We start from the raw sequence: 19,272 nt of genomic DNA, 5'->3' as shown, positions 1-19,272 counted from the left end.
GAATACCTTTCTTTATATATTTTGCCTGCAGTGCTTATGATAATATGCATGCAATTATTTTTTTAAATTTTGGTTTTGGCTTTCTGTAAAATTGTTTCAGAATTTCCCCAGGCTAAAAAGGTTTGTCACATCTCATGTTCTCTGTTTTTATATGCTGTAGAGTTTCTTAGAATTCCCTGTGTATGCAACCGTTGATTTTATGTGGGATTCTGTATCGGAGCTTTTGGGTGAAACTATTGGGTGTAGCAGTAGACTGCTTCAATCAGTGTTCTTCATGTATAGATCAGTATTTATAAGTCTATTTCACACCTTTAAATGGTACCTAAAAGGTTAACCAAGGGTTAGCCTTCTCTTAATGTAAGTTTAATTGAATGATGTCTGTATTTTTTTTTAATATTCTGAATTTTTCTTTTGGTCCACTCCATATAAATATAGTATTGTCAATAAAGCGCCACCAGTATTGAATATTGCCAGTCCGTTAAGACCTATTTCTGCTAAAAAAAAAGTTAATTTAAATACAAGCATATTCACAGGCATCAACACAGTCCACCGATGTTCCTGTAGTTTATAGGAAGTATTTTCCATCAAAGTTCACTTTTGTTATAATGGATTGTCCTCATGAGTGACTTCAGGTGTTCGACCATTCGATGATCGTTTAACAAACTTACCATTGTTGACGATCCTCCACATGTGGAATTGCTCCATAGAGGTTTGCCACATAATATGGTATTAATATTTATTCGCCCTAAATTTCAATCTGCTAACTTTTCCGTGAAGTCTGGTGTGCTTGTTGACGAAGTTTGAATGTAACCTAAGAATATAAGTAATAACACAGTACTTTAGTCAGATTATCTAAAGCTGGATCATTTTCCAATATTGTAGAAATTAATAGCGGCCCCTGTTGGTTTTTGTGAAGATATGGTAAACAATCTTATTTTGCTATTCTTGGAGTCTTATTGATTCAGAAACTGTTTGTTTCTACACCAATGTCTTCACTCAGTCTTGATTTGAAGATGAAGAGTGCATTATGAAATAATTTTATCATTTGGGATCTGACATGAGGATGATATTGGTGAAGTATGAGAGCTGTGAACCACAGAAAATCCAAACCAGAACAGTGATTTCTATTTTAACCAGAAAAGGAGAATGCAGCCAGTCTGTAATGGCGATATGAAGTACTATTGCACTGGCCTGCGGCGAGACGCCAAAAGGACACTGTGTTTGACATTGTGTGAGAACTGAAAAAATATATAAGCTATTATGTATATGAAGGAAATAATAAAAAACACGTAAAGGTGATGAGAGGTATTCTTCCAATATGTTTAACCACTGGCAATCACTTAGAGGAGCATTCTTACCCATCATGTTTTTGCCCACCCTGCCACCTCAGATTATACCCAGCCATGTGCAAACCAGTCTTATTCCTGCTCTAGTAGCAACAGTCCAGCCAGAATTGCCAACTCTAAACTGGAACACAAGTCGCACAAGAAAGATTTCGACCTGGTTGGGCTCTTTCAGTCGAGTGTAGCCTGGTTCGAGAAGCACAGTGAGCAATGGACCCGCATCTCGCTCTATCCTTGACCACTTAGGGCGTTACATCAGACACTCAAAAGGTGACGGGAGGAATGCTTGCAATAAGCCTAACCCCTGGCAGTTGCTCAGGGTGGCATTCCAACCCATTGTTCCTTTGCCCTTCATGCCATTTCAGATTTTACCCAACCAAATGCAAGTCGGAATTTTTCCTACTCCAGTAGGAACAGTACATCTCACTGTGCCATAGGATCAAAGCTCAATGTCACTGATTAGGCCTAACAAGGCCAAAAATGGTCTGGGCTTGCTTGTGTTCCTTTCTGTAGGAGGCCTCGCCTGATAGTTCGGGATGGACGTTTCCCATGAGGAGCAGGGTCAGTACTGATCTCATAAGGGAGGACTTTGAATAGAGTGGCACAGTGGTTGAAAACCGATGGGTTGGAATGCTAACCTAGAAATGGCCAGTGGTTCGACTTTTTGCCAGCATTCTTTTCATCACCTTTGTGTGATTAAGGGAAATAATACCATATAAACTTTAGAAGAAGGGACTTGAAAATGACAATATTGTGTGCTTTTGTTAGGCATTCTTTTTGTTGAGACATAGTTCTATTTTTTTACTATAAACAACGAGTTTCTTATCAAGATGTTTGGGTCTTGCCACATTTACCATGTGTTAAATGAATGTGTTAAGACATATTGTCTTGAATATGCGTCATCCTTGATCACGAGAGAAAAAGCAGAATGCCTGAAACTATCAAGGACGTTTAAAAAAGTATAATACCTTGAACTTTATGGGTTTGATATTACAGAATGAAACCAATGCATGAAAAAATACTGAAACAGTTAAAACACATTCATTTTGAAAGCAGAGTTGACCTTATTGAGTCTGCAACACAACCAAGGGAAGATTCCTTGGATAGCAATCTTTTTGTTTTACCACATTAACCACGGTATCCCTCCTTGGCCATGCATATTATCTGTGCTATGCACTTCCTTAGGCCAAGCCCTGCACCAATTCCCCCTTTGGCTCTGCGCAGGTGCTTGTCACAGGTTCTGCCTGACCTGCCCCTTTTCCTAAATTGCGATCTGTCGTATTTCATCAAATAACCCAGTTATTAGTGAATTGACCTTTTGTTGTGCCTTATTTTATGGGCTTTCTCTGACTGCCCTGCTTAAAACATGAAATTATCAACAGAAAGTCAGTCCTTTTAAGCTTCTTTCAACTTCTGTTCAGTGCAAAAGTTATTAACAATAAAGACTTTTAGGAGGGCACCTTTTATCACATTATCTGGGATTGTCCTGTCATACAAGACTTCTGGAAGCGAGTGTTGCAAACAATGTCGCAGGCAAGCGGAGTTTCGTTGTTACCGGAGCCTAGGCGCTGTCTATTAAATGTATGGGAATCCAATGATCTAAACCGCCAGGCGCAGAGCTGGGCGACGTTGGGGATGATGACGGCCAAGAGGAACATAGCCCAAAAATGGGGAGCGGTGGAGGTGCCGTTGCTGTCTAAATGGAGGAGAGATATGGATGTCGCCATGTTCGCTGAGCGATCAGTCTTTATCAGACGGGGATGCCCCTGCAAGTGGGAAAAGGTTTGGGGGGCCTGGAACAAGTTTAGGGGGGGAATATGTGACCCACCATCAATATCTGATGAGGACTCCTCTGACTCGGATGGTTGAACTGGCTGACAGGGTGGTGGGGGGGTGGCGAGGCGCGTTTTGTGTCGCATTTTTAGCATTGGGGTTGATTGAGGGATTGTGCATTTGGATAACAGTTGGTCTAAGGATTTGTGTGCGTTGGTTCGGATCAGTGTCATTTGTTGTAACTGTTCTGCAAATAATAAAAAAAATATTTACAAAAAAAAAAACAAAGACTTTTTGGCCCCTGTTTTTAACTTGACATCCTTTGTGGATTTACATGAATTTAAAAGTACCAAAAGTAATTTCAACATAGAAGATTTCTGTGAAATATTAGGCAAATTCCTCAAATGATGCAAACGTTATAAGCAAATCTTTCGGTTCAAATGTGTTGTTTTCCAAGAATTAATCTTACAGAAATAAAATAGAACATATATACCAACAAACTTCTTAAAGTTAGAAAAATCGCAACATCTAATAGATTGCCTAGTCGTATTCCCATCGAAACATCTGTAATGAGACCACCAATCTAGTAAAGTGCACTCACTGTACTGAGATCCCAATTATCTTTTTTTTTTTTTGTCAAAGGGGTTATAATTCTAACTTGGAACAATAAATACTACAGTACTGTATGCTTTTAATGCTAGGATTTTTGAATAGCATTAATAAACTGTAGGCAGGTGGATATCTGACTATGGTTATCCCCAATTTTTTGCCTAGTGTCTAGCTGGTTTTTCGACTTAGTTGGCCTGAGATCCTGCCATTCAGGATCTCAGCCTATCTGCTCTCTTTAAAATGGACTCCATGTACCCTAGGTGCATAACCAATTGGAATTGGATCACCCTGTGAGCCCCTGTACCAGTGTACACTAGGTACCCAGGGCATTGGTGTATCTAAGGCCTACCAGGGGCTGCAGCATGTATTGTGCCACCCCTGGCGTGGCCTAACAAATTTGACACAACTGGCTGATCACTCAGCTGGGGTAAGTTGGTGTAACCACCTCTTACTTAGGTGTAGTATACCTAACCTTAAATGGGACACATGTTAACCTATAAGTCACTCCTATGGCAGGCCTTAACAATCCTGAAGGCAGAGTGCTTGGTTCCATGTGAGATGGTGCTCTGGCATGAGCTGAGCCTGTCTGCAGTGGTCGGAACAACTTCCTTCTACCGTTTCCAGATATCGTCATACCATATACTCTTAAGTGCATTATGAACCTCGCGGTTAAATGCTATCTTTGGTTTGGCTTTATCAAAACATGTCGAGTAAGGTGTCATACGAATTGGAATACTAACCCCTCGCCAATTCTGGCGACGGGGTTAGCATTCCACCCTTCTAGAGGGACACGACATGTACAGTACCTGAAACCCGGGTAAAATCAGACATAGCCTCAGCTCCACAACATGGATGCTGCCACCACAGACACAAGTCTGCCCTCCTGCTGCTGGGAGTCCTTCCAGCTTGGGAGACGTGGACAAAGGGTTTCCTGCCAGGGGAGGTGCGAGCACCACCCCAGACAGGATTTTGTGTATTGGTCAGGTAGGGCTTGAAAGGAAACAGACATGCCTGAGGCTCACAAGGAGCCTCGGTGCATATGCCAGTTCAAACCGGTCCTGGGGCACACCAGCCCCGGACCTGGGGCGAGCTGGACAAAGGATTGGGGGTGTAACCACCCCCCTTCCTGGTCCCACCCTTAGGGAGGGACCTAGCAGGTAGTCCGGCCCCTAGAATCCGCTTAAAGGTAGGAGCTGTGTCCTAAGACTTCAGACATCCTGGAATCAACTTAACTACAAGAAGAAGACGGGAACTTCGACGCTCTGCTGCACAGAGGACAGAAGGAAATCTCCCCTATGGTCAGGGAGTGACCATCTTGCTAACGCAAGCACCAACCAGCTATTCGACGTCTGCTTTGCCGCCGCCTCCCGCCGGAGCCCGAGCCCAGAGCCCGACAAGACCTGGACCTCCAGACCTCTCACCGCCCAATCCACAGTCCCTGAATGAAGGAATCCGTGGAGGCACCGAGACACGTGGAGCCAGCCATCTTGAAAGACCGACGACAAGCTGCAAGCGCGACAACAGAGGCTCCCTCCAAGTTGTGCTTTGGGTCCTGAGAAGCCCAACATCCGAGCAGCATCTGCACCAAAGGTGAGCCCTCCAGCATCTCCACGATCTGCGTGGGGCCCCTCTGCACTTTGCATCTCGACGCGCCTGCCCGGTCCCTGGCCCGTTGGCTAGTGGCCATTTTGGTGACCTTGTTTGAAAACTACGACGCTGGTCTGGTTGCTCCAGACTGGCCCCTGCTTCCCTCCAAAGGAGCAGCCCCTCTGACCTTGCCGGTCAGAGTAATCAGCTTTCTTCATTCTTCACGACTTCTGATTTTGCCAAGGCTTGTTTGCTTCCTTCGAGTCGCCGACACCGCCGACAGCGAGAGCCTGCGTGGGACAGCTCGTGAACCGACTCCTGGACGTCGTCGACCTTCAGGGACCACGTGGCTGCGGAGACAAGCTTCACCTCATCACCTGTTTGCATCCGACATCGCCTGGTACCTACCTGGTGCTACGCCGGTCACTGGCTAGTGACTGTGAACACTGTCCCCTCTGCTTTCAGGTCTTCTACAACTCCGATCCACTCTTGGATCCACCGCATCTCTTCTGGACCGACCGCCTGCAGCATCTTTGTCATCAGGCTCCAGTGAATCGATAGAAGAAACCCGACGCACTGCGAGACCTATGCACCCGCTTCCTGTGGGTGAGGTAAAGCTGGCACTCCGGTGCCCAAGTGTAGAGAAACATCTCTAGTGTCTGTGTTTTGAATCTTAAATTCGTAGTCCATCCAGAAGACCCTTCTAGCAGTAACTTTTGAACTTTTACGCACCCATTGAAAACCTATGGGAGCACGCGTGTAACTTTCCTCACTGCACACGCGACCCGTGGACCTCCTGGTCACTAACTGAAGTTAGCTCCTTGTAGGCCCAGCGATTCTAGAGGCCCTAGGCCTTTTCCCTTTCCTGTTCGTGGTACTTATACCACTATTTTAGTATATGGTTTGATCGGCCACCAGGGCCTATCCATATAAAGTGCAACTTCTGTATATTATAACATTGTCTTGTTTAACGATTTGTGCTCCTGTGCTCATAAAGAGTCTAGGGGATACTATGAGTAATAAATACATATATATTTTGAATATATATCTGTGTGGTGTCCTTTCATTGGTATAAAGGGGGGTTACATATGGTAAAACAGCTTGCTTAACACGCTTTAACGAGTTTAGCCTCAAAGACTGCTTAGCCTACGCTACCACTAGGGCAGCTAGTCCGAAAAGGTTGACTTACAACCACACCATAAGGGTTGCTTGGCATGGTACAAGGTGGTCACTTTAACTAGTGAACAGCATATACCAGGCCAACTTCTCACATAAACCTTGAGAGTGCAACAATGACATCAAAGTTCTTCATGTCAAATGAAGTGCTCGGTGCTTCTGTACTTTAGTAGACTCTCTACATTTTGAAAATGGGCAAAGAATCAATTTTCTTAGCTCTTTAAAATGTAAACAGTAAAGGACTATAAATGGGTTATAGAATGTTTCACAACAAGTGCAAACGAGCAAAGACCTGGATTTAGGTGAATTCTATTCAAGCCAAAATGGATTCTCCTTAGTGGGTCGACGCCAGTGCGGTTGAGTTACATTTAGAGTCTTATTCTCCTGTCAGGATTCTTTTTGAAGACCTATTTTATTAGTTCCAATATTAAAAACATGTACCAACTAGTAACCCACCACTTTGCCCCACCATGTCACAGAGAAAGACTATGTCCTGTCAGGAATTTTAATTAAATAAGAGAAAATACCTGGGTCTCCCAGATGTTCAAAAGCGCACCCTACAGATCTTTAGGTCAGCAAGTATTCATTTTTAAAAAAAATTTTTTATAGCAAACTTTATTGCATTTAGATTTAACACAAACTTACACCGGTAGAAGAACCAAACATTAGTTTGATTCAGGTATACACAAGTTTTCAGAGTGATGCTCATCAAAGGGAATAGATACACCGTCATATGAGGACGAACGTTATCTCCCACGCACTCGAACACTAGCAAGTATGCATTATCTGCCGTTAGGCTGAGTGCTCTTGCATTTTCAATAAGCAACAATTTTACCTTCCCCGAAGTCATTCATTCATTATCAAACACAGCAAATGTAAATAAGGATTTGCTAACATATTTAACAGTTTGATGTGACAGTGGATCTTGATGGTATTGAGAGCCTCTTACTATGAAAATGTGAGATTTGCATCGTTCTTGAAAAGAGAATATCTAAATCTTGGAGCTCGAAGCCCAGGAGATCGCATCTAATTCAAGCTGTAAGGCCTCAATCATAGCATTTTGCAGAACAAAGAATGACGTCCTCGGAGACACTCGTTCCAAATTATCCTAGCTTACTCTGTTGTCGAGGTGCAACACTTCTGCCCCATAAAGAGCTCGGTGGTTCAGGTTCCTTGAATTGCCTTTTTAAGAGGTTCTGCTGATAGTACACTGAATCGGAGATCAAACCTCTTTGAATCATTTACTGTTGCTGTTAAAGATGTTGTTAACATGCTCAAGTGCTTGTCTCTTTGCACGTTATCGGACAATTAAAGGCCCAAGAACGTGTATACCCTAACCTGATCCTATTGGACATTGTTAAGGAACCAAGCAAACATTTTGGGTCGCTTTGGAAAACCTTAAGCCTTAATTTTATCTGTAATGATCGTATGCTTGTTACTTTCACAATATGCGCGGGGAGTGTTAAATCTTCTTTGCAAGCCGACTGATCCATGAGGATGAGATAGTCGGCTTTTATTAAGCGTGGGGCATGCTGACCTCCTTTTTTTTTTTTTTTTAGAGAAAATGAATTTATAGCAGAAGTTGGGAATAAAAAGACTAAAAAGAAGGGGGCTAGAACACATCCCTGGCACATTCCATTGTTAACAGGGATAATATCAGATAGGCTACCATGCCCATGTAGGTCAACTTGAAATACATTTTGCCAATGGAGCATCTGTGTATGGATGCCAAGAGATCTATGGCAATATTATTGTCTTTTAATTTCTGCCACAAAATCGCATGGTCAACCTGGTCTAAAGTGGCTCCAAAGTCGACAAAGCAGCAACATAGATGGCTGACTGAGAGAACTGCCTGTCCTGCTGCAGCCCAAAGGCCCGGACAGTGGTCCACTGTGGAGTAATTTTCCCTAAAGCCTATCCAATGTAAACTCACCATTTAGACATATCAAATTGTTTTGGGCTAATAGGGACATTATTTGCCATGCCCTCTCGGTTGTTTTTCCCGCTCCGGCAGTTACTAAGGGTATTTCATATAAATTTAAGAAGTCATCAAACAATTTATCCAAGAGATACACTGAGATTTTAGCATTAAAAGCCCCAGAAAAATGTAAACATGACAACAAAAAATGCACTCTCAAATGATTTAGATCATTGTCAAGCTTACTGCGATGTTCTTCATATAAAGCATTGGGCAGGATTTGAATATTGACACATACCAACGAACTTAAAAAAACATGAGGGGTGTAGGAGGTCAATATAACAAGCTAACACCCAATCGCATGTGGTATCGATTATTACCACATCATTCCCCTATAGGAAAGAGACAAAAAAAAAGCTGGATTCCAGAAGGGCGGCAGTGGGCATTAGAGAGGGCACTTTTAGTACAACAAATGAACCTGTTAAAATGAGGGCTCCCATAATCAAGTTTCCTGTAAGAAAATCACGGGTTAATTTAAATCTTTCAGGCTATGAGTAAGAGTTCTTAAATTCTTAAAACCATGATCATTCCAAGAGAGGTACTTGGTTATAACGGATTGCCCTATGCAGGCTTCTCCACCCAGTAGCTCGTGAGCTACTGGTAACTCTCCAGTTACCTGCAAATAGTTCTTCAATGTGCAACCCAACCTGCTAAATTGGAAACTTTTACTTGGTTGAAATAATATATGTATACCAAAATTGAAAAGCATGTATTCAACATGAAAATGTGTGTGTTTTCTGAACTCATAAGATGACGTTTGGAGAAAAATTGTTAGATATCCAAAATAAACTTAAATCTGATATTAGAGTGATAAGTCGTTTGACACTGGGGAGACTTATTACTCGTAATATTACCTTGGTGATATCCACATAGAGACATTCTCAATTAAAAAACATGTTTTACATTACTGCTGGCAACCTTGCTTGAACAACTGAGGGGGATCACTACTGACAGTCTTGCTTGGGGTGGCCACTAATGTAACCTTGCCTGATGTGCTGAATATTACAATAATAATAATATCAGTAGCTCAGATTGACTTTCATTCAAGATAAGTAGCTCTTATTACAGAAAAGGTTGGAGATCCCTGCCCCTATGCACTATTATTAATTCTTCATACTCCACAAATCCTTCCCATATCTTTTTGAGCTTTGCTGATAACTTGACAAAATTGCTGAACTCTGTGAGGTCGAATAAAAGGGTCATTGGGTCCCGACACCATAATCGCCCTCCCCAGATGGCCAGAAACCCGTTTATTGATTTGCTGATTGTGTTTGGAGCCTAGTGGTTCAGGTGGGGAAGTTCCACTTGATGTGCCGAAAGTTCTCTATGTAACCTGAGCTGGTGCTTGAGGCAGAATGGTTAACCCCTTAATGGTATTAAATAATGTTAAAACCTTTCAGCCCACTGGGCACATTTTTTCATACACTAGTATTTTAAAATCCTCAATGTATTTACATAAACCATTTTGGCTTCCATAGGAAATGTTATTTGTGTCTATAACTCAAACTTCTGAACAGAATTACATCAAACTTTACTCAAAGTGTGCTTTTGTTGGTTCGTTGTAAATGTGTCCAGAAATATTTGAAACAGAAGAGTTTTTGTATGACTGTGTGAGGAAAAATATACATATATCTATATGTTTGCTTCAGCCAAATAAGTGAATCAATACCAAATTCTCCCCCACACTATCTCAGACCCACTTAGCTAACTATGTCTGTCTCTGACCAAACTGCTTGCTCTGTGCTCCTGATATCACCCCACCTTTACAAATCTATTCCAGCCTGACCCAAGGACCTTTATTACCCTCTCTGACACGTCATGGGTTAAAAGCTGTCAAAAGCCTCCGATTCTTGCAGGTTTCGTTAAAACTTGCTTTCTGTTCTCTTGTGTCCTTATTGTGCTCTATGTCTTGTGCTTGCATGACAATTCTATTTGTATATGTACAACCGTATTTGGCCTTGTCCACATCTAAGGAGTTTACTGATGACAGCACTTTCTGCCCTATATATGCTCCCCTGAATAGCTATGTGGAGCAGAAAAAGCTTGTTCCAAGACGTGACACTGCGTCTGCCTTGGCATGCCAATAAACGGAGAAAGGTGCAAATACATTTCCTGTGTTTTGTGGCTGCTGGAGTCTGTTTGCTTTGCGTCACTCTGAGGAGGGTTGGAAGATTTATTACCCAACAGAATGGCGTCAGAAGTGGGAGGCATTGAAGGACTTTAATGTCACCAGTTGGTAAGTAGGCTGTAAAACGCCAAATACCTTGCTGGAGTGACCTTTCAGTCTTTCAAATGCTCAGTTAGAACATATTATTATTATACAAAATAAAATTTTAAAAAAGATAGTAACTGGCATTTCATCCAAATAGAGGACTGTAGAGAAAGATTAATTGAGAATTTTTCTCTGTGTCAATACCTTTGACTTGATATGTGGCAGTGCTCTACGGGACCGCATAATCCACAACGGAGGAGCCTGGCGAGAGAATACAGACGCTGCCATTTAAAATCCCAAATCTTGATTCGTGATTCCTCACAATCCTATTTAGAATTTTTTTACAAGAAATGTCCGAGCCCAGGGGAGTGCTCAAGTCTGACACCAGGAAAAAACATAGAAAAAGGTGAAGAATTGCAAATTAAAACGTTATTGCAAATCACGTAATCTGCTGTTTTAAGTCCTGGATTTGCCCACCAGTTTCAGAATGGTTCGCAAATAGATTATAATTTGAGACGATCACAGAAGAAAATTCTACAGGCAAGGGGAGCCACAGTAACAAGTGTCTGACGTAGATCAGAGGTGGTAGGGACGTAGAGGCGTGGAAGGCTTGAGTGAGCGGTCTGGATGCAGGGGCTGGCTCACATTGGTTGCTCATGGATACTTTAGCACAGATCCTGGCTGCAGGCAAGGCACTGTGACCAACCCTGGCCATGAGCAGCAGGGTTTGGAAATTAAGTACAACTGGAAAAAAAACAATGAAATTCATTGTTACAAAAAAAGTTGTGGGCACGGAACCTATGAAAACTACCGGTTTTGGTTACCAGTGGATACAACACACACAAACACAACATAACTCACAATGTCTACCATGCACACAAAAAAAAACTATTCGATACCGGCACAGAAAAAAGTAGGCAATTTTAAGAGAACAAAATGGTGGGCAGCTTGAGTTATGGTATGTGCTAGTGTATTGGTAACCATGACTTAGCGAATTTTATTGCTTTTTGTGTTTTTAAGGCAGAAACCTAACTTGTTTTTTTACTGTGTATTTTTGATCAATATATATAATTGAGGAAGGCGTAGCCGAAACGAGTCTGTCCATTTATGCGAGTAACCTAATAAATTGTGTGTGTGTTGTGTGTGTGTGTGTGTGTGTGTGTGTGTGTGTGTGTGTGTGTGTGTGTGTGTGTGTGTGTGTGTGCTTTAATTGTACAAAATGCAGTGATATAAAACCGATATTTCACTGGGAGCCCATAAAATGTGATAAATATTGAATTTCACAGGCACCTGTGAAAGGCAGGTTTGAGTATAATAATGACAGCCCCCAAAACCACTGCTGAGCTTAGCCATTGTGAGGCCCACTATGACTATGCAACTACGTTATTTAAAGTTTTAGCAAAAAAAAACTAATTGCGTGGCATTCGATGGGGGTATTATTTTCATTCACTTTAGTGAGTAACATAATTTTTGGGTGAACCTACAATTATGTAGTAAATGCTGCCGTCAACTAAGCACATACATCTACGAGCCTTCGTCTTTGTTTTATCCACAATTTATTAATGATAGATACGATACCCTAAATATTCTGATTTCAATTTGTGGCTTCCCTTTGACTAAAACAACTTCTTTAAAATAGCCATGTAATGTAAAATAAATGCATAGCAAGTAACAATAGAAGATTATTTTGTCGTATGCTACCATCTCAGGGTTCTAATGACATTTAAAAACCTCGCTGCCTTCGACCTACTGGTTTATGATGTCACCACAACCCCTAATGGGAGCACTGTAGCACCATACACACTTACCCGTTGCGTATCAAATCCATGTAAAACTTTTTTTTGCAAAAAAAACAACACAACTTCAAAAAAGCAGCTTTCAACATTTACAGGACTGTTTTACTCTTCTCAAAAAAATTGAGGTCGGCATTGATGGAGTCCAGACCACATCTTGCTGGTATTTATAGCGGAACCTAATAGGCTTGAAGGCTCCATCCCGCTTGCATAAAACATTAGGTAACTGTAATTCCCCTTAGATTGACTTACTACTTTCTTGCTGGCAGAACCCAGGCAGTCTCTGTGACTTCTTACTGCTCATCCTTCAAACATATTTTTTTGTGGTGTCCCATAGAGATCCACCCTTAGCCCAACTTGCCTTTCTGATGTAAAGGTTTGGGCCTAGCCTATATTCTTATGTGGATGTCACTCAATTTATTCTGCATCTAGACGGTGACCCTGATCTAAGCATATCCATTTTCAGGAATGCATGCATGCATAATGTTACCACATGAATGATTGATTAGTCCCTCTATTTAAACTCGAATGAAACTGAGATACTTCTATTTGGAAAGACATCTCTCTTTGTGACCCACATAACTTTGTGCAGGGACCGTTCCTAAAAATCTGCCCCATAATCTGAGTAATATTTTTAACCATCTACTATTCTGCTCGCAGCAAGTAAAATAAGCATTTGCAATGCAATAGGTCTTGCATTTACACGAGTTTAAGCTATTGGCATTGTAAATGACCATCCGTTTTATTTAGGTTTTAAAAACCAAAACATAAATAAAAGGTATTGTCAATGCCAATTGCTCAAACTCTCGTAAATGTGAGACCTATTGCATTGCAAATGGTAGGCATCATGGACAGCGGGAGGGCAGGCGGGCGGGGGGGGGGGGTGATTGTGGGAGGGAGAAGGCACGGACAGCAGGAGGGAGGCAGGGCAGGGGGGTAAAGCAGGCCTGACAGTTGGAGGGGGGGGGGTGTAAAGAAGGCACCAAAGCATGTCGTGCTTGCAGTAAGAAACTGAATAAAGAAAATAGTGCTCACAGTCTAAATAACACGTACTGTGTAACAACCGAAGTAAGGGGCCAGCCGCTATGGGAGGTGACAAATGAATAGGAGGCGGTACTAAGGAGGGACTAAGAAGCCTATTTACGAATCAGAAGCCAGCATTTAGGACAGACAGTGACACAAGCCAATGGCACATTTGGGCGGAGAGTGGGCGGGACTTCTGTTCGCTACTCAACCACAGCAAGTCTCGCAGAGCAACACATGCGTGCTGGCCCTAGGCTCGACCTAAAACAAAATATATCCTCAGCATGCTTTTTTTATGCATCGGATTCTAATGAAAGTTCTTCCTATTGATTCTGCCTTGTCACCATTGTGTCTCTGTAGCTCAGTCTCTTATGTCTTGATGGGATTTTTATAGTTCCTTATATATGAGTGCACCAGGATACCTCATGACTGGACTCCTTTGTGTCATAAATGCCACTGCCAGACTGGTTCTTGGCCTTAACAGATGCTTCATTACTCCTTTCATCTGGAATCCTTGTACTGGCTCCCGGATTACAAACCATGCCTTTTTCAAGCCGTTTGCCTCTGCCATAATGTTATTTCAGGCGCTTCACCTTTTTATATGGGAAATTCTTCTCCTCAAATAAGCCTCCTCGAACACTGCATTCAGCCAATGCCCATAAGCTCTTGGTCCCCAGATTTCGTTGCTCCAGATCTTGATGTTGCGTGCTGTCGGTGACTACTCCCAAAAGCTTGGACACTTTTTCTCTCTGTACGTTGTCTTAAGAATTTGACCTGTTTTCGGAAATTGCTGAAAACCCATCTGTTCTGTTTTTCTTGCTCTTCCTATTCCTTACCTGAACACTAGCGCTTGGACACCCAGTCCCAGGTTGCCGTGCACTTTATAAATATGGTATTAATTAATTTTTGTTACTCATTATTTCACTTTTTATAATCCAAATTTTTTCGTGCTTTAGTGCCAATACTACTCTCAAACACCCATGATTGGGGTGTCAGTTCTGACCAACTGTCCCAAGATGCCCCTTCCTGGACCAGATTCCCACCCCCTTTTGCCCCATTGCCGATACAGATGTCAGATACTTGAGGGACGCGTCTTGTATCCAAAAACGACAGGCGTCCTCCATGGCCCACACAACGGAGACAAACATTGTTCATGCAGGACTTTCTAGATGTTTTCAAACAGCATAAATAGTGAGTTAGGGCATTACTAAACCAACTACTAGAGAAAACATAATGGCTGTCATTCATTTGACCCACATCCACCACTGGCGTAAACTGCAACCGTGTCTACTAGCTAGAAGAGAAACCATGATGACTGTCATTCATTTGACACACCTCCACATCCACAACTGAAGCACATAACAACAGTGTCACGATGAATACCTATATCCTCAAATCAAACAAATAAACACGTCTTATGAAACCGTGTACTTGACAGGTAGGAACTTGTGGAGAATTAATTTTGCTCTTAGGTTGAACTATCAAGGCAGTGAAGTGAGAATGTAGCCTCCTCATCAATCCAATCTCTGCCCTCAGGCATACTTCATCCTCCAACACTTGCCTGGTGAACAAAGGAGAGGGGAAAAAAGATTGTTGAGAGCACCACAGGCGGTTTCAAAATTTCATTTGCAAAGTCCTCCCTGTCAACTGGAAGATTACCACATCTGGCAGCATGGGCTCTTGATGTGATGGGATATCTGCTTCGCGTCTGAAATGGGTTGGAGACATCCATGCCAAACCCCTGGACCTGCAAGCTTGGTGTGTTCTTTTTCGTTTTCCTCATTGTGAGACCGGCGCATTAGAATAACCGAATATACATGCATTCTGCACCATGGGAGAAAAGGCAGACGAGATGACAGAAATTGTTCAGCAGGTAAACAGAACTAGGGGTGATGTATCTTTTGTAACCTTAAACATCTATCTCCCTGCCCTCATTATGTCTCTGGCTCTGATCCTGCCCCTGCAGCTGTAGTTGCTGTCCGTCAAAGTGGGTAGGAGCGCACTGCTTGCATGTAACCGCGCCATTACCCCATAGACTCTTGGTAGTTGTAGTTCAGTTTTTCACACAAAGTTCATATTACTTTTCTGCTAATGCAGTCTTTCGAAATCGTATCTCTAGACACCAGTGCTTTGGGATTCCTCCCTCATCAGTAGAGAATATTTACGGGTTGCTGGGCATGCTGCCAATTTTCTCAGGTATAATCCCACTCGTAGCGTGCAGGCGTTCCAAAGCTCGTCAGCTTGGGGGCGGCTCGAGAGCCTTTTTATCAGTGAAAGTGGGTAGGAGCGCACTGCTTGCATGTAACAGTTGCTGTCCTTATCTCAACAACATGGTGGGTGAACTGTTTCAGTCCATGTCCTCTCCAGTCTTCGTGAGTGCACCCTTGCAAATTGAAAACACACAGAGGAATGTGGACGTCATGAGTAAACAAAAGGAGTGGTTGCACTGTAGCACACACACCTCCCTATGCCTCATGAGTGCAGCGACCGCGCAGGACTCCTGTTACGTGGCCTCTCTTGGCTTTTACAGTGAGCACTGATCTACTTGGCAGGGAGAAGGTGTGTCTGTTCTGGTGATTGTCAGTAGTTTCTAATGTTAATTTGGTTTCAGAGTGAGTGGATTTTTTTTTTTATGCTGACATTCTGACAGCTCTCATTAAAAACAAGGAAAGCGGGTGGAAGGCGTATTACTCTGGTGGGCCCTTGCTGAAGGACCCGCAGAACCAGGCTTGCATGACAAAGTCGAATTAACAAAACCGTGCCCCAGTTAAACAGGAGTCGCCCTCTGACTTTGGTTAATGAACTAGAAGTTATTGCGGTAATTGATGTGTCTCTAGGCATGTATGGTTAGCTAATGACTGTTTAATTGGATATCATTAGGGTGATGCACTAGCAGATTACTGGGGAAGTGCTTAATTTTTGGCAAGCATCTGATGTGATCAAATCCCATGAACTTTTGATCCCTTCCCCCGATTTCCAGCCCTTGGTTTCACAACCGGATAATTTGAAACCAGTTCAAAGTGATGCTCATGGCTGCTTCGCCTCGCATGAAGCTGAGGCACTTAGCCTGGCCAATGCGCTTTAGCAAACCATTCCTCAGAGTGTGTATGTGCAAAACACGCGCCTCAGATGACCCACTCAGATGTGATATCGACGTGTCTTCAAGTCAAACATCTGGCCTCCAGCCCCCCACCCTTCCAAAACTAATTACATTTAAAGAAAAAGCTGTAAAAACTATATTGAGAAATGTATCTGATTATCCTCTGTTTCAGAGGGGTTCTTTCCAGAAATTTCTTTAGGATTTCTTTGTCTCGGGCAAGATGGCGGCCGTCTCGTTGGCCGAGTAAGCCGAGTACTAGCTCCTCTCCGGATGGACCACTAGAAATCACTTGAACTAACAGCGATGCAGCCTGATTCAGTCTGACTATACCCCCTAAAAATCGAAGCGGGAGCCTGCGATGATTTGGTTGCTGCCGTGCAAGATTGCAGCACGGCGTATATTCTTAGCCCACGGCTTTTCAGGGTACAGCTTATTGGCGTTAAACTATACCAACAAATCCCCTCAGCTGCTTCAGCATTATAAAGTCGTTACCTGTGCTGGGGGTCTTAACGCCATAATGCCGCCAAAAAACAGAAATCCTCTTAAAATCGGAAGAGCCACAGTACCGCCAGCATCAGGGACTCTTACAGCGAAACAAACTCCTCCGCTCACTAAAAGCAAACGCTCGGATGGCGCGGTGCTTCGGACTCTGCACGCAGGTTTACCTCCGGTTCCTGCGATGTTCAAACCACGGCAAGCCATCTCCCGTGAAACCTCGCGGAGTCCTGCCGACGCTGAGAATGATGCTCAGACTCTGTCACCAGTCGCTGTTGCAGCGCAGCAGCCCGGTAAGGATCGGATCTCGCCAGTTGTTTCTTCATCAGTGGGTGAATCCCTGGGTCCTAAGGGGAGCAGCAATAAAGTGAGTTCCACAGATCTGTTGCCCCAGTTCAATATAGGGAGTAACCCTGAGAGTGTGTGCCCCGCAAGTGTTCAAATTTTGCCTGATGTAAACGTGCAGCCAAACAGCATTATGGGAGATGCAGTTTCTATGGACCTATCTGTAACTGCACCTTTGTGTATCATGCAGCCGCTACCTATAGTCCAACAGGGGGCCACTATTTCTCTCAAGCCTTCAAATAAAGAGGCTGATACAGATGGCGATAATTTTTATTCGTTATCTGACCGCACAGGGTCTTCAGGTACTGATGATGCTCTGGATAAAGATTGGACCGATGATGAGGACAGTGTTTCAGGGGATTGGCGCCTCAACGAAGTTTTGAATCCTGCTGACGGAATTACGGATCTTTCCACTGTACGTAAGGCCCCGCACGAGTCAGGCAGTAATACAGGCTCCTTAACATGGGACTATTCATTCTCAGGTCAGCCGAAGGACCAATCTAATGCCCAGGATCTTGCTATACAGGGCTCGGGCCCGGGCCCTAGTTCTGATAATAATCCACACCCTTTGTCCGGTGAGATGACTTTGGCAATAATTTACCAAACGATTATGGCACATCGTGAAGAAACCAGGCAAGAGAGTGCAAGGGCGCAAGGGGCATGTCGCAGGGTCCAAAATTCACTACGCAGAGTGATTAAATCATGCGCAGATATTGCTGCTAGGGTCACTGAGGCGGAGACCCGGATTTCATCGATTGAAGATGATTTAGTCAATCAAAAATCCAGCCTAGATGCAATTAAATCCCAGCGGGATGATATTCAGTGGAAGTTGTCGGATATCGAAAATCGTGCCCGAAGAAACAACTTAAGAGTTTTGGGGGTTCCCGAGGGTATGGAAGGGGCGGATGTCCGACAATTTGTGATCGAACTGTTCACTGAGGCCTTTCCTGAGGTTAAAGAGTGGGACTGGCGCATAGAGATCCAGCGCGCTCATCGTTTCCCATTTAAGCTGAAGAAGAAGGCTGCTGGCCAAACATCCGACAGACCTCGTGCTATTCTGATTTGCTTGCATAATTTTTTAGCTCGGCAGCAGATTTTTGACCTAGCTCGGCCGGACAGACAAAGATTAGCGAAGGGTTGTCAGTTTTTTGTACGCCCGGACTTCTGTCCGGCCACAGTAGAACGGAGGTGGCAGCTCCGCCAGCTTATTGCTCCATTTCAACTGAAGGGAGCACAGGTTTTCCTGCTTTTTCCTGCCAAACTCAAGGTCACTTATCAAGCACAGACAAAATACTTTGAATCAGAAGTGCTGGCTAGAACTTTCTTAGATTCAATTTAGAGTCAATTTAGTCGTGCAATAATATTCAGGTTGTAAAGCTATTAGTTTTGACATACTTGCAAGAGCATGCGTGGCGGGGTTGTTTGCTATGTGTGCAGGCAATGTATCATATTTTCTGGATTGATGCACTGATGTAGTGATGCAGTATTTAAGGTTCTTGTGTTTTTTGAATTTTTGAATTTTCTCTGTACTGCCTTTTTGACTAATCACGCAGTAGATGTGGTATCATTTGGGGGAGGGGGCTTATACCGGCTTCTCCATCAACCGGACTACGGTCCTGCTGCCTTGGTTGGGTGGTCTTCATGGGTGTGGGGTGGGGGGAGGGCTGAGGGTTGGGGTTGGGGAGGTATTGCGGGGGGGGTGAGGGGGGTGAAGGGGGAAAAAAAAAAAAAACAGCTTGGAAAACAAAATATCTTGGGTTTTCATTTTTGCACTCACTATGTTAACTCTTATTCTATTACAGTCATGGTTTTGGGCCATATAATTGTGTGTCAAAATG

At 43.3% G+C, this 19,272-nt stretch overlaps 1 protein-coding gene across 1 annotated transcript in view; it reads left to right on the top strand.

The window, feature by feature from the left end:
- Window positions 1-19,272, top strand: part of SLC27A3 (solute carrier family 27 member 3) — a 161,287-nt gene that overhangs the window by 73,405 nt on the left and 68,610 nt on the right. The window lies entirely within an intron of this gene.

The sequence above is a fragment of the Triturus cristatus genome, chromosome 12 (assembly GCF_964204655.1).
Source record: "Triturus cristatus chromosome 12, aTriCri1.1, whole genome shotgun sequence".
Lineage (NCBI taxonomy): Eukaryota > Metazoa > Chordata > Amphibia > Caudata > Salamandridae > Triturus > Triturus cristatus.
This window is presented reverse-complemented; position numbering and strand designations above follow the sequence as displayed.